General features: G+C 42.1%; 1 protein-coding gene across 5 annotated transcripts in view; it reads right to left on the reverse strand.

Annotated features, from left to right (window-relative positions):
• FOXP1 (forkhead box P1) overlaps positions 1 to 24468 on the reverse strand; it is a 411134-nt gene that overhangs the window by 318104 nt on the left and 68562 nt on the right. The window lies entirely within an intron of this gene.

Genomic DNA, 24468 nt, shown 5'->3' on the forward strand with positions numbered 1-24468 from the left:
TCGAAGAGATGAGGAACACCCACTGCTAATATTCACTCATCCATTAGCTCACCTCCAGGCCTGGAAAGCCAACTGGATGGTTCTCTAGGAGGAAACAGCCAGATGTGAGATAAAGATACCGAGGCAACTAGCTGACTTGACAAATAGCCTATCTCTCTGTCTTGCACACACACGGAGGCAGAGAACAGAAAACATGCAACATGGCGGAAAGTGTGCAGACTTAGGTTTCCCAGGCTAGCTCTTGCCCCAGTAACGTACACTTGTTCATGGTGCAGTGATGACTTACAGCAACAGGCATGGGCACATGAAGCGCTGGAACGACTCCAAAAGAACTGGTAAGAGTATGAAGGAAACTGAGAACCAAGTGACAAACACCCGAAGACAAACCTCATCGGAATCACGTAGGAGGAGGGGGCGAAAAGTGAAGGTCACATTTCAGGTATCAAAAGGTAGGAGCTCTTTTCACACCTCAGGAAACAAGGGTGCCAAAAGTTGAGAGCAAACCTCCAAAGTGCAAGAGGCCATCCAGGTCTAATGACTTGGTGTCGTCTTGACCAACCAGGCACAGAGTGCGGGAATGGTGCCTGGTCCTGAAACCCATCAGATGGTGGGTTCAAGTTTTACCACTAAGGAAGAATTTGCTAGCGCTGCAAAGATGGATGAAGAGTTAACATAGCAAGCAAGCCAGGAAGAGAGAAAGACAGCACATAGGTGCCTGGAAATGTGACAGCCTTGAGGCAAGGTGAGAAAGCCACCTAGCCCAGGACTCACATCCAGAAAGGGCCATAATTTTGGACTTTTATTTTTTTTATTTGTTTATTTTTTTGAGACAGAGTCTCACTCTGTTGCCCAGGTTGCAGGGCAGTGGTGCAATCTCAGCTCACTGCAACCTCTGCCCCCCAGGTTCAAGCAATTCTCCTGCCTCAGTCTCCTGAGTAGCTGGGACTACAGGTGGCTGCCACCATGCATGACTAATTTTTGTATTTTTAGTAGAGCTAGGGTTTCACCATATGTTGCCCAGGCTGGTCTTGAACTCCTGACCTCAAGTGATCTGCCTACCTCGGCTTCCCAAAGTGCTGTGATTACAGGCACAAGCCACCGCGCCTGGCCCCCAACTTTTGTTTATTTTTATTTTTATATTTTTGTTATTTTATTTTAGATTCAGGGGGTATACGTACAGGTTTGTTGCATGGATTTATTGCATAATGCTGAAGTTTGGGCTTCTAGTGAACCCACTGCCCAAACAGGGAACACTGTATCCACTAAGTAACTTTTTAACCCTCACCTTCCCCCTTTTTGGGGTCTCCAGTGTCAATTACTTCCATCTTTATGTTTGTGTGTACCCAGTGTTTAGCTCCCACTTATAAGTGAGAACATGTGGTACTTGATTTTCTGTTTCTGAGTTATTTCACTTACGATAATGGCCGCCAGCTCCATCCAAGTTGCAGTAAGAAACATGATTTCATTCTTTTTATGGCTGCAGTTTTGGACTTTCAATGCTCTCTCCAAATCAGATTTAACCTCCCGTCACAGATACACAGTGACAGGATTGAATTTAATCCTTCATCAAAGAACTTGAACGTGCAGATCCATTATTGGGCCACATCACCTCAATACATCAGAAGTAATGTTTTGAATAAATCTTGTGAGTCACATTATTATCACGCTGCATTTTATGGGAGTGTGTGTGTGTGTGTGTGTGTGTAAAAATTAACTTATTTGAGTTAAACATTGAGAATATACCATAAATTTTATAAATCTGTTTTGCCTTTGCATTAAAGATTAGTATTAGGGGCCGGGCGCGGTGGCTCACGCTTGTAATCCCAGCACTTTGGGAGGCCGAGGTGGGCGGATCACGAGGTCAGGAGATCGAGACCACGGTGAAACCCCGTCTCTGCTAAAAATACAAAAAACAATTAGCCGGGCGTGGTGGCGGGCGCCTGTAGTCCCAGCTACTAGGAGAGGCTGAGGCAGGCAAATGGCGTGAACCCGGGAGGCGGAGCTTGCAGTGAGCCGAGATTGCGCCACTGCACTCCAGCCTGGACGACACAGCGAGACTCCGTCTCAAAAAAAAAAAAAAAAAAAGATTAGTATTAGGAGCTTTGAAGCAATGGAAGTGGCCCAGGTCTCTCTCTACTTTTGAGTGCTCCTTTTTTCTTACAAAGAGGTTCAATATTCGAAAAATTTAAAGAAGTATACAGTAGATCCAGATGGAAAGAAATCTAAAAGAAAGGACTCAATGGCTAAATGTTCTTGAAGCATCCAAGAGAGGTCATGGAACGACAAGAGTCATGTCCTTGAGGGCTGCAAGGTGACTGAGCATAGAACTGCACCTGCAAGTAGAAATGGCAAACAGGTGGCAATCACTTTGCTGATGTTGAGGACCAAACACAAAAGCGATTATATAAGGAAGGACAAGGTCATGGAGCTAAAAATGCAAGAATAGAGACACAGTTTGCAAAAGACACAATAGGTAAGGGTGGGAGATGTAATTATGTAAAATTATATAAGATAAAAGAGGTTGAACCAGGCAAATATTATCACTTCTGGTAGACAGCGTTAACAGATTGCTTAAAAATGTCTGTGTTGGGCCAGGCGCAGTGGCTCATGCCTGTAATCCCAGCACTTCGGGAGGCCAAGGCAGGTAGATCACCTGAGGTCAGGAGTTCGAGGCCAGCCTGGCCAACATGGTGAAACCCCGTCTCTACTATAAATACAAAAATTAGCCAGTCATGGTAGCGGGCGCCTGTAATCCCAGCTATTCGGGAGGCTGAGGCAGAAGAATCGCTTGAACTTGGGAGATGGAGGCTGCAGTGAGCTGAGATCACAGCACTGCACTCTAGCCTGCATGACAAAGCGAGATTCCGTCTCAAAAAAAAAAAAAAAGTCTGTGTTTTAATTATTTTAAAATTATTTCAGCTTCTTTTTTTTCTTTTTTTTGAGACACAGTCTTGCTCTGTCGCCCAGGCTGGAGTGCAGTGGTGCAATCTTGGCTCGCTGCAAACTCCGCCTCCCGAGTTCATGCCATTGTCCCGCCTCAGCCTCCCGAGTAGCTGGGACTACAGGCGCCCGCCACCTTGCCCAGCTAATTTATTTCAGCTTCTAAATTGCCATCAGCTAGATGAAGGAGGCAGAAAATAATTCTAAAAATCAGATACAGTCACATCACAAGGACTAAGACAAAGTATTCCAAAATGCTTGAGAACTGACAAATGTATTTCCGAGATTCCGAGGGGTAGGAAAAGCCCCAGAAGACTGGGAAAGTTGGGGGGCGGGTAGTGGGATATAATGAAGAAGCTTCAAAAACTGATGAGCCAAGTAATTAAAACCGATCTTCTCTTCCACACCAGGGGAGATACTGAGGGGAAACAATCTTTTTACCATCAGTTTGAGAACAAGTTACCAGGCAACAACCAACATGGTTTTCTTGGAGACACATCATGCCAGCCCCTCCGACCAAGTGATAAGACAGGTAGATAAAGGGGAAATGAGAGATGTAATCTTACACACTTCTGTTAGTCCCCCGATTCTGTCACTTGTGACATTCTCATCAGCGGGCTGGGAAGATGCAAGCAGGCATACCACACCCAAAGGGTGGTTATCACTGGTGTGCTGTCAACCTGGGGACGTCTAACAAGTGATGTTCCACAGGTGTCCACCTATCCACCAGGATTATTTAATATCTCTATCACTGAGATATTAAGAGAGAGCTTCCTGTGTCCACTGAGCCAGCCTGGAATCAAATTCCAGGGTCTCCCTATCAGCAGCCTGTATCATTACTTCTTTTATTACCCAACATGTAGTCTTGTGGTTCATCTGTGCAGAAGGAAGACAAAAATCTGGGAAGGCAAATGAATGCAGACAGATAGAAACTTCACTCTGCAGTGGCACCACTACCCATGCAGGCCCTTCCTGGACTCACAGCTACTCAGAGTGGGTTTTTTGTTTTTTTTTTTTTTTTTCATTTAATGGCACATGATGATGCACACAAAACTTCAACTCTCAGTCTGGAATCAGCCCACAGGTCTGCAGCTATAAAAATCACTTCGAAAACTGAGATTTCAGAGATCCAGTTCTCAATGTTACCTTGAAGATGACAATTTATAAAGAAACAGGTAATTTTAATCCGAAATTGCCAGGAAACAAATTATTCCTCAAAAGCCCTTGGAAAGTAATAAGATAGCTAGGCAGAAAAAAAAAAGATTCTGCAAAACTAAACTTAATGTGTATTCATCTAGACCTGAATTAAAAATAAAATTCCACTATAAAAAGAATTTTTCAAAATGTTAGGCCCAAGAATATGGCCATATTGTTCCATCTTGAAGAACCCAGTTGATTCAGTTTTATTACTGGCCTCCCCGCTCTTCTAAGTAAGTCCCTCACTATAAACATTTACGAATTCCATCTCAGCATTAGTACTAAACGATATTCATTAAGAATCCCGCCAAAGTGCAACATGTAAGTAAATCAAACCTTTGATGCTCTATTTTGCAAATTTCATGGGCCACTAGGGATAATTAAAAGGGCAATTATATAAAGTTGGTGCAGTTTTGAGAAACAAATGACATTTTCTGCTTTAAAGCACTTGATAATTTGATATTTTGCTATTAGGGCCTTCATGTGTACTTTTATAGACAGGCAGCCAAATAAACAATAAATGTTCCTTAACAGCCTCTAATGATTGTTTTTGCCCACTGATATCACTCACCATTCCAGTCCATAAATCATATGCTAAGAGATTAAGGTAAAGATAATGAAAAAGTATTAGAAACCATTAAGCTAGAGGCGGGGGAAAAAAGGCTGAAAGTGTTGATTTCTTCTATACTTTTTGCCAAAGCACCTAGCAAAGTCTGAGTTTCCGAGTGCTGGAGTGGGTTCGGTTTGTCACTGTGTTTAACCACCGCTCTGAAGCCAGCAAAGTACATTACAGCTCATGAAAAATACAGCGAAGAAACTGCTCGTGGCAGAAGCATTTAACTTCCTTGTTAGCAGCCTCCCCAAGTGGCACTTTTTCACCAGCAAGTTGTTTATTATGTTCGGTGCCAGGCAAAACTGATTAAATGGGGCTCTTAAGAATCAAAGCGTTATAAATTCATGGAAATACAGCAAGCAATAAATTCCATGGAATTAAAAGCTTACTAGTGCTATTAGCATTTCAGGGTGTTTGAATTGTTAATACTGATGTGCAAAAATGATGTGCCTCTAAGACAAGGCAGACCACAGCAACACAAGTGACTGGCTCTACAAAAATTTTATCAAAGTGTCACTGGGACCTGGCAGTTGTTAAAGATACAGGAACGGAGGAGGGGAGTAATTATCTTCAAAATTCTCATTTGCCCTAAAAAGTCAATCCCACAGAAGAGAGAAGGCGCCAAATAAAGGTTTACACACAGGAGAAGAACAAGCATAAAAATATTATGCAAAGGATTTATGCTTTAAGTGAAAGAAAATTTCATCTTAACAACCAAGAGGGTTGAGAGTTTTATACTGTAACCTGGTCTTAGCAGGGATGGGGCCCAACATGTTTTAACTGGGTTGATCTTAATCTTCTTACAGGACAGATAACCCCAGATCAGGCCCTCAAAAAGTTACCAAGTGGAGTGGACATGTTGGCCAATAAATTTTTCTGGTTTGTCATGTTTCATCTTCGACTCTTTCTGGGGGGGTTATAAAGTCTTATTCTAAAGTCACAAGGGGGGAAATCAATTATTATGCCATTAGGCAAGTTATATTCTCCCTCCCAGGTGCAAGATATGAAGTAAACGCTACTGCACCCATCTATTTAAAGAATACTTCTAGCTGGGTGCGGTGGCTCACGCCTATAATTCCAGCACTTTGGGAGGCCAAGGTGGGCAGATCACCTCAGGTCAGGAGTTTGAGACCAGCCTGGCCAATATGGTGAAACCCCGACTCTACTAAAAATACAAAATTAGCCGGGTGTACTGGAGCACACCTCTAACCTCAGCTACTTGGCAGGCTAAGGCAGGAGAATTGCTTGAACCTGGGAGGTGGAGGTTGCACTGAGCCGAGATAATGCCACTACACTTCAGTTTGGGTGATAAGAGCGAGACTCATCTCAAAAAAAAAAAAGAATACTTCCTTCCAACAGAAACATATCTAAAGATCTGTGGTGGACAAATACAAATGTAGGGAGAGAGAAAAGACAAAAAATTAGCAAAGACTTCTTAAAGAATTAGTTTTGTTGATAAAAAGTGTAAAGATAATTTTGCTTTTTTGGTAAAAGAAAGAATTGCTGCCCACCAATTCGGTGTGATCGCTTGAAAACACAACTTAAGAGAAAATTCACTGTAAATCTGGATTACCCGATTTCAGGAAAAAAGCAATCTAAAGCTGTCAATCTAGACAGACATCCAAACACCTATTCATCCACTCCAGAGCTGGCCAAAAAAGTACTGTTTTTTAACACATCAAGAGAACTTAATTCCTTTGATAAAAGAACCACATGCGTAATAGAATCTTACTGACGGATCACTGGTACATATGATTATCTCTGGGGCTATGTTCCACATGTGAATATAACATTTGTACTCACTGAAGCTGTCTGCTGCTTCCCTACAGAGAGACAGAGCCTGCTCACGTACCAAAAAATAGAAAAGAGATAAAGAGGAAAAACCTTACAGGGAGAAACTCATAACCACTAATGTGCTTTCACTGGACTTAAGTCCAAAGCCATGCGTTGTTACAGAAGCAACATTTTACAGGGTGTCTGAATTGTTAAAACTGCTGTCCAAAATGGTTCTGCCTCTTGGACAAGACCTACTATGTGTAAAATATTGGCAGGGGCGATGAATACATATAAGGCATTGTTCTTGTACTCAAAAAAGTTTAACAGTCTCACTGGGGAAATAATCAATTATAAAGCACCTATTATACATTCTAAATCAGGAATCAAAAGAGTCTTAATAGACAGGTTCTCTACCCACTGGGATTTTAGAGTGACTTGAAGATAAGGCATACACCCAAAAAACAACCACCGAACAAGGCAGTATTATATCTATCAACATTCTATACACATGGAATAATAGGGATCTTTTGTGCAAAAGAATCACCAATTATAGGAGAAGGAAGAGTCAAAGTTTGATAAATAGATTACTAGGGAAAATTCAGCAATGAAAGTGAGAAATAATATGCACAATTTTCTCTCAGCAGCGTCCTCCGCATCCTGGATGGGTCAACTTTGATGTCCTCCTGAGGCTCCGTGTAGAATTAAACCCAACAGTGGTGAGCAAAACCAGTATGGCCCTTACCATATTGCTCCCATGGGTCTTGCAATATACTAGGGGTGGGGGATTTGAGGAGGACAAGTAGCAGAAGGTGGCCTCAGTAATAGAGAAGAACTAGAAGCTTCCATGCCTGTGTCCCACATTTACCCCCCGACCTCCCACCCCGGGTACCTGATCCCCTGCTCTTCTCACACAGGTCTGTAGTCCCTTGTTTTCCTTCAAAACTAGAAATTCACTCCTCAGTCCTTTAGTCTCATTGACTAGCAACCCTTTAATGTCACTGGGCTGCAGTCAAGCATTACGCCAAAGAAAAGACACTCATACTGTCCACTTTTCCTAACTAACTGGGAGAAAGAGCTCTGCCCCTTATTAGGGTCACCTGACTTTGCTTCATTTTTTTGACTGGAAAGTCCTTCCAGGATTGCTGCAGATACCTTTTCAAGAGTGACACCTCTTCCAGAACTGCTAGGAGAAAGCTCAGGTCTAGCTTATTTCTGGACCTGGAGGCAACCCTCTCAAGGCCATGGTCTTCCTTGGTTTGGAAGGTGCAGCATCTGAAGAAGGGAAATTGCTCTCTTCTTCCCCCAGTAGAGCCTCCTAACTTCTCACTATACATGAATTAGGACTAAGGGGAGGCCTCACACTCATGTGTGCGCATCCATCTGGCTCGCTCTCTGCTGTTCAATCCCCTCTCTTGTACAACGAGCAGAGGCAGTAAGGTGCACATCCTTCTTCCTTCTGGTCCTTGTGTGTCCCATGGGGTCCACTTAAGAGTGACCAGATTCAGGTCTGTGTGAGGAATCAGCTCAGTGTGAATTCAAGTTCAATTTCCAAGAAATACTGGCAATGAGGCACTGGGAAGGAACAAGTCTAACTAATAATCAAATGATAATTTGCATCCAGCTCTGTCCTCCTTCAAACATGTCTGGCTTACGTGGAGCAGTGTCCTCTGATGCTTACACCACTGTAACCGAATTGGACTCCCACCTCCAATACATGCTCAGGCCCTCACCCTTCCTCCTCGCTACCACAAGCCCTAACTCAACTGCTTCCTTCTCTCCTCTAATCCCCTTGCCTTGGCAGGTTCACGACTCCTGTATTGTGTTTTCTAGCACGAAAGTTGGCTGGTATTTTCGAACGTGCCCATCCCCCTTCAGTCTTCCTTGAATGCAGTCGTATGCCGCCTCCATTATTTCAGTATCCAAGAACAAAGTTTCTGATGACAAAGTCTGTCCTTGGAACACAACCCCTTTGCTCATGGGGGGATGACTGCTTGATAATAGGGCACTAACTGTGCAGCCCAGACAATGAGCAAAAAAAGAAACTGGGGGGAGGGAGAAAAATAAATAACAATACAAAGTAATAAATGACTTCATGCCAAATGCATGGTGAAGGAATCAAATGCTCTACTATTCTGAGCACTGAGTGATTTCCTTGAAAGGTCTGGTCATGGATGGTGGCTACAAAATCGGAAGAGGGCAGTGCAAGGGCCATTGTGAGGCTAAATACAACTTGATGATAATTCAAATTGTCTGCTCATGCCCTTCTCAGACTGGAATGGCTTCACCCCATCCCTCTAACCTGTCTACTGAAGTCCTACTCCTCCCAGGAGCCTTCACTGCAGGGTAGCCTTCCTCAGGAGTCTTCCGCTAATTTTCCCAAGTAGAAAGGAAGGAGCCCTCCCTTCCAATTCCTTGGGTCGAATATTTCACATCAAAAAGGACTTCCATATTAGCACCAGTGCCTTCTCTACCATGCTGTGAGTTTCCTGAGATCTGCAGACATGTGTTATTCATCTTAGTGTTCCCAGGCCTATAGAAGCTCCGGGATTTATCCGTTTTAACTATGTTGCAAACAGGAAACAGAAGATACAGATAAATGAAAGGCAACCCTCAAGATTGGCCACCTTAACTAAGGACACTAAGAAGAAATATGGTCCTTAGAAGCACATGACCCAAGGCCACCCCTGAAGAGTCGGGACAAGAGGCTAGGACCTTCCCTGCACCCCTTGGAGCAGCAAGGTGACAAAGATGGAGCTGCTGGAGCTCGTCACCACCAGGAAAGGGGTCCTATTAGAAATGGGGTCAATTCAGAAGAGAGCAGAGGGGAGAAACGCAAAGATGGGCTGTCTAGCCAGAGCTACATCTGACCTATTCAGTTATATCATCGAATAAAGTCTCTTTTTGCTTGAGCCAGCGTGGGCTGAGTCTTCTATGGCATGCAACTAAAAAAGTATTTTCGATAACACAGTGATCCACGGAGGTGGAGATAATAATTTAGCATTATAGGAGACAAGCCATACGGAATCGAAAGTCAGGAGTCAGAAGCTGGAAGTAAAGGCTGGGTAGATCTGGGCAAAATCAACAGTTTCTTATCACTGGGTTTCTGAAATCAATCAGCAATCTTATCTGATTTTCACTGTTATTAAAAGCAAGGATTTAAAAGAGAGATTATCAAAATTCAGTATCTGATTAATTGTAGCAGGGCTTGTTGCCCCTTTAGGTAGTAACACTTTGCTCTTTGCCATTCTAGAGCTATGTTTAAATGCATATTATACTCCTAAACAGCACCAAAGAGGTAAGCAAGAATAAATTCCACAGCCCCTGGCAACTACCAGTTTCCCTTCCCAAAGGCATCCATTATTACCAGTTTCTTGTCTCTCTATTCCAAAAATATTCTGTATACAATACAATCACATATGTATTTTGTATGTATATTTCTTTTTCTCCCACTTCATCCAAATAGTATTCTATTTACCCACTTGGTCACTTAATATATATTGGAGATATTTCTGTACCAGTACCTACAGGTGTACGTTCTTTTTTAACAGCTATGTAGTGATGTCCCTGAGTGTCCCTCATCCTGGGGATGGACCATAATTTAGCAATTCCCTCCTGACAGACATTTACGGAATTTCTTTGCTTTTGCCCCCACAGATAATGTTACAAGTTATAACCCTGAACACAGGCCTTTTATCACCTGGGTGGGTGTAAGTCCCTGGAAGTAACAGTCCCTTTTCCCTACTGCATTTGCGATCTAACAGAGTCAACAACCCTAACAGCTGGAAGGATTAATCCCCATTCCCACCTCATGTACCCTACACCTGGGCTTCCCTTTTACTTTTCTTGTTTTGTTTTGGCAGTTTTCTGATAGGTTCAGACAAGCAGGTGTCTTTGATGGACGCTGAGAACAAAACACGGAGGCACAATTCTACTGCAGAATCCAAACAACCTTGTAAAATATTCCCCGACCACCTTTTTTACAGGCCTGGAAGAAAATCATTTGAACCTATACTTAGTGCTGTATGTGAGGCTTCTGGGCATGCACCGTATTATTAGAGTTACACAATGTAGTAATCACATGCCCATGTCCCTGGAGGTTACGGCAGTGGTTCCCCATCCTCTCATGCTTATCCCTTCTTCGTTTTTTTTTGTTTTTTGTTTTGTTTTGTTTTCTTTTGTTTTGTTTTCCTGTCCTTTCCTACCTTTAACATATCCTGCAGCATTCTTTTAGCCTGTTTTCGTCCAGTCTAATTATTCTTCAATTTTAAATAATGTAATAACTTTGACATTTTCATTTACAGTTAAGCCACGCTAATTTGCACAAATGACGGGTAGACACAGCACAAATTAACAAGCCTGAAAAAATCAGCAAACACCCGAAAAGCCAATGATTAAAAAGGAATCAGGTTTCTGCATTATGAAATGCACATTTATTTTTACAAGCAATTTCTGCAGACTTGTGAGAAAGTATGAAGTAGTGACACTTGGCTGCTTTCTCACGTTCTCCCTTTTCGAAGCTATAGGGTTACTTTCTCTGCATGGTCTTCAGTGATGATGTTTTCTGGACGAAGTATCAGGACTTAGATGCCTAAGTCGTTCTGAGTACAAGGTTCAAAAGGTAGTCTGTGAGCTCAGTTTTGGTCCTACAATATAGGAATTTCTGGCATTTCTGGTTACAAGAGAGAAAAAAAAATGGAAATAGTTCTTCCCTGAAAAATCTAGGATGTGTCTAATCCAGTTTCATTATCTTCCAACTCCACATTAGGGCTCTCTCAACACGCTACTCACTCAGCCAATATCTCCATCAGACACGGTCACATCAGAAATCTAGGTGGCATCATGAACCATTCCCTCACTCTCACATCCCTTACTCTATCCATCAGTGATTGCTGCCTAATTTTAAGCCCAAGTATATTTTTAAAATTTTATTTTTTAATTAACAAACAATAAATAACTGTATATATGCATGGTGACGCATAGATACAGTGTTTCAGTACATATAATGCACAGTGATCACGTAAGAGTGATGGGCACATCTGTCATCTCAAAATTAATCATTTTGGGGGGTTAGGAATGTTCAGTATCCTCCTTCTAGCTGTTTGAGACTAATTATGTATTGCTGTTAACTATACAGTCAGCCTACAGTGGTATAGAACAACAGAATTTATTCCTCCTACCTAGCTATAATTTTGTATCCTTTAACAAATCTCTCCGTTCCCCCTACACTTCCCAGCCTCTAGTATCCTCTGTTCTACTTTTTACTTCTATGAGATCAACTTTTTTTTTTTTTAGAGACGGAGTCTCACTCTGTCGCCCAGGCTGGAGTGCAGTGGTGCCATCTTGGCTCACTGCAAGCTCCGCCTCCCGGGTTCACGCCATTCTCCCGCCTCAGCCTCCCGAGTAGCTGGGACTACAGGCGCCCGCCACCATGCCCGGCTAATTTTTTTTGTATTTTTAGTAGATACGGAGTTTCACCGTGTTAGCCAGGATCATCTCGATCTCCTGACCTCGTGATCCACCCGCCTCGGCCTCCCAAAATGCTGGGATTACAGGCGTGAGCCACCGCACCTGGCTGAACTTTTTTTTTTTTTTTTAACTTCCACATATGAGTGAGAACATGCAGTGTTTAACTTTCTCTTGCTGGCTTATTTCACTTAACAATGTCCTCCAGTTCCATCTATGTTGCCGCAAATGACAAGATTTCATTCTTTTTTAGTGCTGAATGTTATTCCATTGCGTATATACAGCACAATTTCTTTATCCATTCATGTGTCGTTGGACAGTTTTAAAGACTTCCTCTTCCTTGCCTGTCCACTATCAACACCACAGTCCAAATGACAGCATGCTCCACAATAGCCTCTTGCCACATGCATCAGTCTGATGACTGCAGCCTCTAACTCCTCCCTGCATATCATGTTCCGGCCATGCAGGCCTTATTTCTTTGCTTCAAGCATGCCAAGTTCACTCCCACCTGGAGGACTGGACACTAGTTGCTGCTTCGACATTGAATGATCTTTCCCTAATCCTTACATGTCTGACTCCTTTTCATCTCAACTAAACTGTTTACCTTCATAGAGGTATTTTCCCGAATTAAAAAAAAAAAATGCTGTTGGAGTATTTATTTAATTAATTAATTTAATTTTTTTAGGGTTGAGGTCTCACTCTGTTGCCTAGAGTAGGGTAAGGTGGCAGGATCACAGCTCTCTGAGGGCCCAGTTTTGTCTTCATTGGCTCACTAATACAAACTCAGCAAAGAATGCTGTGGCTGGCACACAGGAAAAGCCCAAATATGTGATCAAAGCATGAGAAAATGAAGAATGTGGTCACTTGGATTGCCTACTTCAAGTTCTGGCCATAACACATACACACGAAGGATGTGACCTGGCCATGCTGGGTGAATGGCTGGCCCCCTCTCTGTGCCTGCGGGAAACAGTAGCCCCTACCTAACCCAGAGAAACCAGATTTTTCTGAAGTTTCAATGAAATTATAGATAAAGGCATTAAGCAGGGCCTGACACACAGCAAACATTCATTAATTAGCTACTGTCATCAACAGCTTTTGATATTATTCCTGTTTTTTACAGTCAGAAAAGTTGTAGATAAATTAAAAAGGTGTAAGAGATTTGTCTTCTCTGATGTTCTCCATCTTTCCCTCCTTTATGAGCACAGAAGCCCTGGACAGTAGGCTACAAAAGGTGGTCTATGGTATCTCACTGCCAAGCTGGCTTCCCAGAAGAAAACCCAGCTTGCCTCCATCCTGGTGCTTAAAACAGCCAGTCTCAGGAAAGCAGCAATTTGATTAAACAAATTTCTGACCGGGCGCGGTGGCTCACACCTGTAATCCCAGCACTTTGGGAGGCTGAGGCAGGCAGATCACAAGATCAGGAGTTCAAGATCAGCCTGACAAACATGGTGAAACCCCATCTCTACTACAAACACAAAAATTAGCCAAGTGTGGTGGTGTGCACCTGTAATCACAGCTACGCAGGAGGCTGAGGCAGGAGAATCCACTTGAACATGGGAGGTGGAGCTTGCAGTAAGCAGAGATCATGCCACTGCACTCCAGTCTGGGCAACAGAGTGAGACTCTGTTTCTGAAAACAAACGAACAAACAAACAATTCCTAACAAGTAAAATACCAGTTAAATAATACCCAGCCCCACCTTCATAAATCTCTTAGAGGCCTTTAATGAGGAACTTTGTTACTCTTGATAGAAACAGGAATTGGGGCCGGGCATGGTGGCTCAGGCCTGTAATCCCAGCACTTTGGGAGGCCGAGGCGGGTGGATCACCTGAGGTCAGGAGTTCGAGACCAGTCTGGCCAACATGGCAAAACTGTGTCTTCTACTAAAAATACAAAAATTAGCTGGGTGTGGTGGCAGGCGCCTGTAATCCCAGCTATTTGGGAGATGGAGGGAGGAAAATTGCTTGTAAGTGGGAGGATCACGCCATTGCACTCCAGCCTGGGTGACAAGAGTGAAACTCCATCTCAAAAAAAAAAAAGAAAGAAAGAAATAGAATTGATATCATTGTTCCAGAAAAGAAAAGAGTTGGGGAATATATACATAAAATTTCAATATAAATCAATATATGTTTATCAAATTCAAATACACACAGCTTTTCACCCAGCGTGTCCCATTCTGGTAATTTGCCCTAAATTAGTGCTTCTCAACTAGGGCAATTTTTTCCTCCATGAGACACTTGGCAATGTCTGGGGATATTTTTTCCCTGTCATGCATGGGGCGGGGTGGTGAGTGGGGAGCAGAGTTATAGGCATCTAGCAGGTACAGACCACGGATGCTGCAAAATATCCTACAAATCACAGCACAGTCTCCCCACAAGAAAAAACTAGTCAGCCCCAAACAAAAATAAGCTGAGGTTGAGAAACAGTCCTTAGGAAATAGACAGGCTTGCAACTATGCATATACAAGCTTTTTGTATACAATCTCGTGTATCCAACCAAGTGGAAATGGTTAAACTGCAATATATTTACACATAGCTACAAAGTAATAATAATGTTGCTATATATCAATTGTTACAGAGAGATATGGGTAACATTTTTAAATGTTTAAAAAGTAGGAAAAATGTAGCATACTCCTGGCAAGAGAAAACTGTTATGTGCCTATAACAAACTGCGCAATAAAAACAGAATGCAGGCCAGGCACGGTGGATCATACCTGTAATCCCAGCCCTTTGGGAGGCCGAGGCAGGCGGATCACGAGGTCAGGAGATCGAGACCATCCTGGCTAACACAGTGAAACCCTGTCTCTACTAAAAATATAAAAAATTAGCCGGGCGTGGTGATGGGTGCCTGTAGTCCCAGCTACTCGGGAGGCTGAGGCAGGAGAATGGCGTGAACCCGGAAGTCGGAGGTTGTAGTGAGCTGAGATTGCACCACTGCACTCCAGCCTGGGCGACAGAGTGAGACTTTTTTCCAAAAAAAAAAAAAAAAAAATAGAATGCAAGCCACAAATGTAACTTAAATTGTTCTAATGGGTACATTTTAATAAGTAAAATGAAGTGAATGAAATTAATTTTAATAGTATGTTTTAATCCAATATATTTAAAATATTATCATTTTAACCCATAATCAACACCCAAAATTATCCGATATTTTACAATATCGTTTTTTTGTTTTTTTGTTTTTTTTTTTTTGAGACCGAGTCTTGCTTTGTCCCCTAGGCTGGAGTGCAGTGGTGCAATCTCAGCTCACTGCAACCTCCACCTCCCTGGTTCAAGCGATTCTCCTGCCTCAGCCTCTTGAATAGCTGGGATTACAGGTGCCCACCACCGTGCTCGGCTAATTTTTTTGTATTTTTAGTAGAGACAGGGTTTCACCATGTTGGACAGGCTGGTCTCAAACTCCTGACTTCAAATGATCCACCCGCCTCGGCCTCCCAAAGTGCTGGGATTACAGGTGTGAGCCACGGTGCCCAGCCTACAATATCTTTTTTTTGTTTTCAAAATAATTCAGGCTAGCCACATTTCAACTTCTCAAGAGCTGCCTATGGTAACTGGCTACCATATTGGACGGCCCAGGTCTATTCCATAACCAATGAGCAGAGAGAAATGTTTAGAAGCATGGTCTCCAAAATGGTCCAAGTTGTGATCCTGGGGGTGAATTTACGGTAATGTTTTCTTTCGTATTTATGTTTTCCTTACTGTTTGTTATGATGACAGTTATCCTGTATAGGTAAAGAAAAATTAAACTGTATGTATTTTTGAAGGCACGAAGAGAGAAAACAGCTTGTTAGGCATCATGAAGATACACGAAGCAGCCCTTTCTAATTCCTTGTTGAAAAGGACAGATCCTACCAGCCTGGGCAACATGGCAAAGCCCCTTCTCTACAAAAAAAAAAAAGAAGAAGAAGAAGAAAAAGTAGCCAGGCGTCGTGGTGCATGCCTGTAGTCCCAGCTACTCAGGAGGCTGAGGTGGGAGAATCAATCACCTGAGCCCAGGGAGTTCAAGGCTGCAGTGAGCTATGATCATGTCACTGTACTCCAGCCTGGACAACAGTCAGACCCCATCTCAAGACAAAAATTAAAAAAAAAAAAAAAGAAAAGGACAGATTCTCGAGTTTTCTGAGAAAGGGTCGCTATCACCAACCACGTGTGCGTGCACATACTCACTCTCTCTTTCTCCTTCAGATAATAATGGGGTCAAGGTCATTCCTGCCAACCGTACCCACAAACAGCCAACCTTCTGCTATCTCAAAATGCATCTGAGTGGTGAGAAAGCGCCCTCTTCATGTTCTTCCAAACAGACACGGATTCTGGCTCCCTGCCCTGTAGAACACACACATCCTCCCATCTAGCCTTGGACATGGTGAATACCTGACCGACATGGTTTCTGCCCACATTGCTCAATGAAAAGTGCTCTCAGGACTGTCAAGAGCCTAATGCTCTTTTAATGCAGTCTCTACGTGTAAGTTCTAAAATAACATCAGGTTAGAGCCAATGAACCTCACAAACAGCCCTGGAAAACCTATTCACAGTACTTCAGTCCATGGTTTAAGTTTTGAAAAGCTCGTGAGCCCAGGTCTCTCCTTCTGAACTCAGGAACATCTGGATGGCAATGGCTTGGCCTTTTACATTATTATCCCTCAAATCTAAGCTGAGGCTGGGCACAGTGGCTTATGCCTGTAATCTCAACACTTTGGGAGGCCAAGGCAGCTCACTTGAGTTCAGGAGTTCAAGACCGGCCTGGCCAACATGGCAAACCTCTGTCTCTACTAAAAATACAAAAAAAAAAAAATTAACCAAGTTTGGTGGCGGGCACCTGTAATCCCAGCTGCTCAGGAGGCTGAGAGGGGGAGACTCGCTTGAACCCAGGAGGCGGAGGGTGCAGTGAGCTGAGATTGTGCCACTGCACTCCAGCCTCGGTGACAGAGTGAAAAAAAAAAAATCTAAGCTACAACAAAGCTAAGTGAAGATAAGCCCATAAGATCCCTCTGAGTGGTACCACACCTTACTCTGGTGGCACGTAAGAAATGAGCAGAAGAGAGAGATGATTTCACATACAGTGTTATCCATAAAAATTCAAAAATCATTTCTTTCTACTTAAGATCTTAATTTTTTCTATTTTGGGACAAAAGACAGTACCAGGATGCCTGTTTCATTTCTATTCCTATTAGGCTCTCCTTAATATATATATATATATATTTATGAAAGATATTTAAAAATACTTTCCTTATCTTGAATTTTTAATTAATAATAGAGATTATTAACCTCCTTGAGAACTCACTACATTCCATGTACTATGCTAATCATAAAAATTACTGGTGTTATGGAGCCGACATTTACTGAGCATTTGCTGTGTATAAAACATTGCCCTAAGCACTTTTTACCTGAAAAAATTTTAGTTAATCCTCAACTACTTCACAGGGGAAGTACTAGTTTAGTATCTATTTTTGCAGAAAAAAAAAGGCTTCAAGAAATCTGGTTACTTCCTCAAGATCAGAAAGCTAACAAGTAGCAAGACCAGGCCCCCAACCCAAGATGGAAACCTGAACTCCCAACCTATGCTATTCTTTGTATCATCTTCACAGCATTCCTATAAGGCAGGTCCTTTCATTCTACCTGTTTCACAGATGGAGACAATTAACTGAAAGTATTCAGGCCATGCCCAAGAACTGACATCCAAACTCAGCCAAGGCATACTCCAAGTCCATGCCTGTCTGGAGACATGCTAGTCCCAAACAACAAGCTATACCTTCATCATGTCAGCACCCGAGATAGTCAATTTCCCATTAAAAAATTGGTCCTGTTTTGAAAGGGTGGTAGCAGGAATCAGACAAGTACACAACAACAGTCCAGTTTCTAAGTGCATTCTCAGCAATGGGAAGAACAGAGAAAAAGCAGAGCATGGTCCAGGCCATGGGTACCCACCTGCCTTCCACTGGCGCTGAGTGCAGGGAAATCCCAGAAAGGGCTGAGAGAGGGAGAGGAAGTGCACTTTCCTTTCAGTTTCCCTTCCTTTCTAATTCCTTCATTCAGGAATGAATAAGAATGAGCTGCTTGGGTTTACAGACTCACAGAGCAAACACCCAGAGAGGGGCTGTAATTCCCAGTGCTCCCACTACACTCCGGAGCCCCACCCCCACCCCCCAGCTGCACCCTTCTAAACTGATGCAAATGGCAGGTGCTCCCTCAAGTCCATAGGCCTGTTCCAAGGGTCTTAGCGCTTAAATGGACACTACTGCCAAGCTTCTCTCAAAGCTTCTAGAACCATGGGGCCAGAGGATGCAGGCTCATTGAGTAAGGAGCTAAAAGAGAAATGGGGAGAAGATTCTTGGGCTGGAGAGGACAGGACCTACATGACAGTGTGTCCTCCATGTGACAGGGAGACTCCTGAAGGGATCTGGATGACAACACTTTTTTATTTTAGCCGCTGAGGATAACAGAGCAATAGCAGAAGTTGTAAGAATAGCAGCAACTGCTTACTCTTACTGTGCTAAGTGCATTGCTCAGTGATTTGTTAGTTTCTCCTCCCTACACAACACTGAGATTGATCCACCCAATTTGCAAAAGAGCCTTTTGGTTTTTTTATGTTTGTTTGTTCACTGATGTATCCTGGATGCCTAAAATTACTGAATGCTTACTTGTCCAGAACAAGCAAGCACTCAATAATTATTTGGTGAATAAAGAAATGAATTTAAAGCTTCAAAGCACCGTATTAGTCCCGGTAAGGGCCACTGGTATAGTGGCCTCCCAATGACAAGACCCCTTTCCTATTTTCTCATTACCCTGGCTTTCCCAGTATCCCCACTCCTTCAAACCCTGGCTGTTCCAATGAACAATTAAAAACAGCCTAAAGAAACAAATACAACTTCTGGGACTTCATTTGTAATCAAAGAATTAAATAAAAATTTTTAAAAATAAGATACACCTTTTTCTCCTATGATTTAAATGATAACAAAAAAATGTTGAAACTCTTTGGCAAAGTTTAGTGAAACAAACATTCTTATCCAGTACTGATAGGATGAGAAAAAGCAAGACGGCAAGACACATGGAGAATGTGTAAGAATTACATAACTGTTCTACTGATTTTCCCCCCTCTAGAATACATCTAAAGAAACGCGAATTAACAGACAAATATGACAGGCACAGTGGTTCACGCCTGTAATCCCAGCACTTTGGGAGGCCAAGACGGGCAGATCACTTGAGCCCAAGAGTTCGAGACCAGCCTGGGCAACATGGCAAAAACCTGTCTCTACAAAACATAAAAAAATTAGCTGGATGTGGTGTGTGCAACTGAAGTCTAAGCTACTCAGGAGCTGATGTGGAAGGATCACTTGAGCCTGAGAGATCAAGGCTGTAGTGAGCTATAATCATCACTACAATCCAGCCTGGGTAATGGAGGAGACCCTGTTTCAAAAAAAAAAAGACAAGTATTTGTGCAAAAATATGCCAATTGCAACACATTACAGGAAAACTGGACATGGTGTCAATACCCAACACTGAAGAATAGTTCTTTAAATTTTATTGTATCCGAAAGGATGCTATGGTATACAACCATTCCAGATGTCTTTAAGAACACTTCACCACACAGGAAAATGCTCATCATGAAACACTAAATTTAAAAAAAAATATGGATACTCAAATACTATATACTGTATGGCTACAATTTTGTTAACTATATGTACATTCCATTAAAAAAAGAATAGAAGGAAATATATGTTATTTTCAGGGTCAGGAGTCTAAATTACTTTTATTTTTGCATTTGTCTACTTTTCTTTAATTGCAAATTCCCCATAATGAGATGGTTTTATATTTATAATCAGAAAAAATTAAGTTCATAAGAACTTTCTATTCTATATATGTAACATACATAGATTATAAAGAGAACTTAGCTAATGAAATTATATGACCCTTCCTGATGACAATTTTGCATTGGTAGGTATTTTATCCCACAGAAGGAAATAAAGAACATTAACCCCATTCCAAAGCCACATAGAACAAGACCTCAGAAAACAGGCAGTTCGAATCAATTAGCTTATGCCTCAAAAATAGTAAGAAACACACATCATTATCCTCTTATACACCCCAGCCCTTGGCAAAACACACGTCACATAGGAGGCAGTCATTTGTACGAATCAATCGCATAAGGATAGCGTAGACAACTAAATTCTCATGCTACACAAAACTCAACTATTCAAAAAATGCACAGTAGTTGTCAACCAGCAGGATAATTCTAACTTTATACATATCTTCATCAAACAGCCTTGTTTTTTTTGTTTTTGTTGTTGTTTTTTTTGAGACGGAGTCTCGCTCTGTCGCCCAGGCTGGAGTGCAGTGGCACGATCTCGGCTCGCTGCAAGCTCCGCCTCCCGGGTTCACACCATTCTCCTGCCTCAGCCTCTCCGAGTAGCTGGAACTACAGGCGCCCGCCACCACACCTGGCTAATTTTTTTGTACTTTTAGTAGAGACGAGGTTTCACCGTGGTCTCGATCTCCTGACCTCGTGATCCGCCCGCCTCAGCCTCCCAAAGTGCTGGGATTACAAGCGTGAGCCACTGCGCCCGGCCCAAACAGCCTTGTTTTTTAAAAAATCAGGCTTTAGAGGGAGGAGAGACACAGTGAGAGGGAGAGGGAACGAGGAAGAAAAAGGAAGAGAGTAAAGAGAAGAAGGGTGAAAAGTGGGCACTTTTCTGAGATAAACATTTTCAGATGATGCTTTTCCTATTTAATATTTTGAAACACTTGTAAATTCCCTTAACACAGCGTAGAGAAGAGAATATTAGAAATTAAATCCGAGAAAGGGTCATCTACGTAAAAATAATACACCTTGGTTTTCGGTTGGTCCATTTTTTCAATAGTCAACTTTTTAACAGTCAAATTTTAATATTTCCACTTATCTTTGGTATGATATCACAAAAGGAAGGAACGGATGTAGTGGAAGAGGCTGGGAGTCACTACCAACACAGAAGTCTACAATTACACAGTGGCCTGGGCTCTGTCATTTCCTTTTCTGCATCGCAGTTTCATCTTCAGTAAACATAAGGAATGGGCTACAGAACTCTGACGATCCTTGGTCCTCTCTGAATCTATAAACCTAAGAATGAAGTCATGCATCACTTAACAATAGGGATAGGTTCTGAGAAATGTGTCATTAAGCGATTTTGCCACTGTGCCAACATAAGAGTGTACTTAAACCTAGACAGTATGTGTATTTTTACTTATATATTTTCATATGGAAAACCAAATGTCCCAGCACTGTTAGCTAATGTCAGTCACTTCTCCTACTTTATCTGCAATGACAACACCAAGTGCTATGTATCAGGTATGCTCCATTATAATTTTATGGGACCACAGTCATATATGCAAACCATCATTGACCAAAACGTCCTTGTGTGGCACATGACTGTACTTCACTGATTGGCCATTTGGGGATTTTAGAATTAGATGGGATATCTACCACCATGTAGAGTGTCCCCCCCCAACCCCGCCCCACCCGCCAGCACACAGCTCAATTTTAAACACAGTGAGCCTCATAGAAACTCAGTAACTACTTGTTGCTTAATCAATTAGTAACTATATCACTGAGGTATAGCAAAGAAGAGAACTTAAATTTTATACTCTAAAAGCTGTAACTACTTTTTAAATTTTACAGAGTTAATCTGAATGAAACCCAACCAAAGCAAAATTTGCAACTATAAACAAATTTAAATAATGGCATGTGCTGGGACAAGAGAATGACTGATATTTGGGATAAATTAAACAATGAAAGTATAAATGGCTCTCCTTTGAAAGGTACAAAGTTCCTTATCTAACAAGCTGCAAAACAAGTTGGGGAAGTGGGAAAATATCAACAGAGAATTCAAATCAGGAAAAAATAAAAAAAACTGCCTAGCAACTTCATGTCTAGAAATGTTGTCATCAAAGTTGATATAAACTCTACCTCATGCTATCACAGAAAACACATGTACTCAGAGCCAAGCAATGATTTTATGTGCCTGGAATTCATTTTAATATTATTTAAAAGTAGAGGGAAAAACTAGGTGATTATCTAAAATCACAACATCTTTTATAAAACTCATTCAAGAGACTGAGTTATCTCGAGATGTCCAACACAGACATAGTTACAATCACAAATAACTGGAAGGAATCTAAAGACCCACCAGTTGCAGGTATAGAAAACACAACAGCGGTAGTAATGAACGCAGCTTTAAAAAATAAGATCTAGATATAGTAAAGTAATAACTTGGGAAAATACTTAAGATCATTTAATGATAAAAGCAGGAAACAAAAAGAGTCCATACAGTAAAAGTATATATCGACAAATGTTTTTAAATATGCCATATATAAGAAATAGCCGGGTAAGGTGAGATTACATGTGTGAACTTTGGAACTTTGGGAGGCCGAGGTGGGTGGATCACCTCATCCCAGGAGTTTAAGACCCGCCTGGGCAAAATGGCGAAACCCTGTCTCTAAAAAAATACAAAAATCAGCCAGGCGTGGTGGCATGTGCTTGTGGTACCAGCTACTCATTGAGGCTAAGGTGAGAGGATCACTTGAGCCTGGGAGACAGAGAATGCAGTCAGCCGAGACTGCACCACTGCACTCCAGCCTGGGCGAAAGAGCGAGAACCTGTCTCAAAATAATAATAATAATAGTAATAGGCCAAGCGCTGTGGCTCACACCTGTAATTCCAGCTCTTGGGGAGGCTGAGCGGGGCAGATCACTTGAGATCAGGAGTTTGAGACCAGCCTGACCAACATGGCGAAACCCTGTCTCTACTAAAAATACAAAAATTAGCTGGGCTTGGTGGCAGGAACCTGTAATCCCAGCTACTCAGGAGGTTGAGGCAGGAGAATCACTTGAACCTGGGAGGTGGAGGTTGCAGTGAGCCGAGGTCGTGCCACTGCATTCCAGCCTGGGTGACAGAACGAGACTTCATCCCAAAAAATAAATATAAAATAAAAATAATAACGGTAGGATTTACTTACAATGCTGAACTGTTTAAATAAGGTTACCAATGAAATTTTTCTTATTACTTCTTCTTCCTATATACATATATATATATATATATATTTTTTTTTTTTTTTTTTTTTTTGAGACAGAGTTTTGCTCCTGTTGCCCAGGCTGGAGTGCAATGGCACGATCTTGGCTCACCATAACCTCTGCCTCCCGGGTTCAAGCGATTCTCCTGCCTCAGCCTCCTGAGTAGCTGGGATTACAGGCATGCACCACCATGCCCGACTAATTTTGTATTTTTAGTAGAGATGGGGTTTCTCCACGTTGGTCAGGCTGGTCTTGAACTCCTGAGCTCAGGTGATCTGCCCACCTCGGCCTCCCAAAGTGCTGGGATTACAGGTGTGAGCCACCACGCAAGGCCGCTTCCTGTATTTTTTGTTTCCTAAGTGCATTTAAAATTATCCACAAAGAGAAACTGTCCTTCCTTCATCCAACACCATCTTAACAGTATTTAGCATCCATATAGAAATAACGTGTGTTTTTGTAATTAACCTACCATTTCCTGGATGCTTGAAGATTTGGGACTGGCCAAGAAATCTTGAAAATGTTCAACTGTGTTTCACAATTTTTGAAAAAGCTAGAATCTGTGATGATCTTAGGTAATCTGAAAGGCAGATGAACCCATCAAAGACTACATATATTAGTAAAAGGTAAAGGTAATAGACAGACGTGGCTCAGGCTCAAACTAGTACTTTACTAATCTAGAGACTATGTTAACCACACCAATCTGTGATATACTTCAGATGATTACGATCGACATACTCTAACTTAGGGCTACAAACACATCCCACTTTCCTCTCTGCCTTTTATTTAAATTGCAAATCTCCAAACCATTGGATTAGAGAATGGGTCAAGTGGGACAAAATGCCCAGGATTCCTTTTTCACTGCTCACAGGTTGTACTATGATCCAAACTTCACAAAAATGAGTGCAAGGGGTGGGGGAAAATGTGGTAACTGTAACAAACAAGAATGTTGAACAATTACTATTCCTGGAAAAATAATACAAACCACTGCTAGTTATAGAAAGCCAGTAAATATGATAGGAGTGAGATTCAAACACAACTAACTCTTACTAAGGTCATCAATGACTTCCATATTGACAAATCCAATGGTCAGTTCTTTGTCATCATCTTTTTTGACCACTTGGCAGAATTTGATATGGCTGACAACTCTCTTCTTACTTATTTATTTATTTATTTTTTGAGATGGAGTCTTGCTCTGTAGCCCAGGCTGGAGTGCAGTAGCTCAATGCAACCTCCGCCTCCCGGGTCCCAGTTCAAGCAATTCTCCTGCCTCAGCCTTCTGAGTAGCTGAGATTACAGGAATGCGCCACCATGCCCAGCTAGTTTTTGTATGTTTAGTAGAGACAGGGTTTCACCATGTTGGCCAGGCTGGTCTTGAACTCCTGACCCGTGATCCGCCTGCCTCGGCCTCCCAAAGTGCTGGTATTACAGTCATGAGCCACTG

The sequence above is a fragment of the Hylobates moloch genome, unplaced genomic scaffold (genome assembly GCF_009828535.3).
Source record: "Hylobates moloch isolate HMO894 unplaced genomic scaffold, HMol_V3 SCAFFOLD_4, whole genome shotgun sequence".
In the NCBI taxonomy this organism is placed as follows: Eukaryota; Metazoa; Chordata; class Mammalia; order Primates; family Hylobatidae; genus Hylobates; species Hylobates moloch.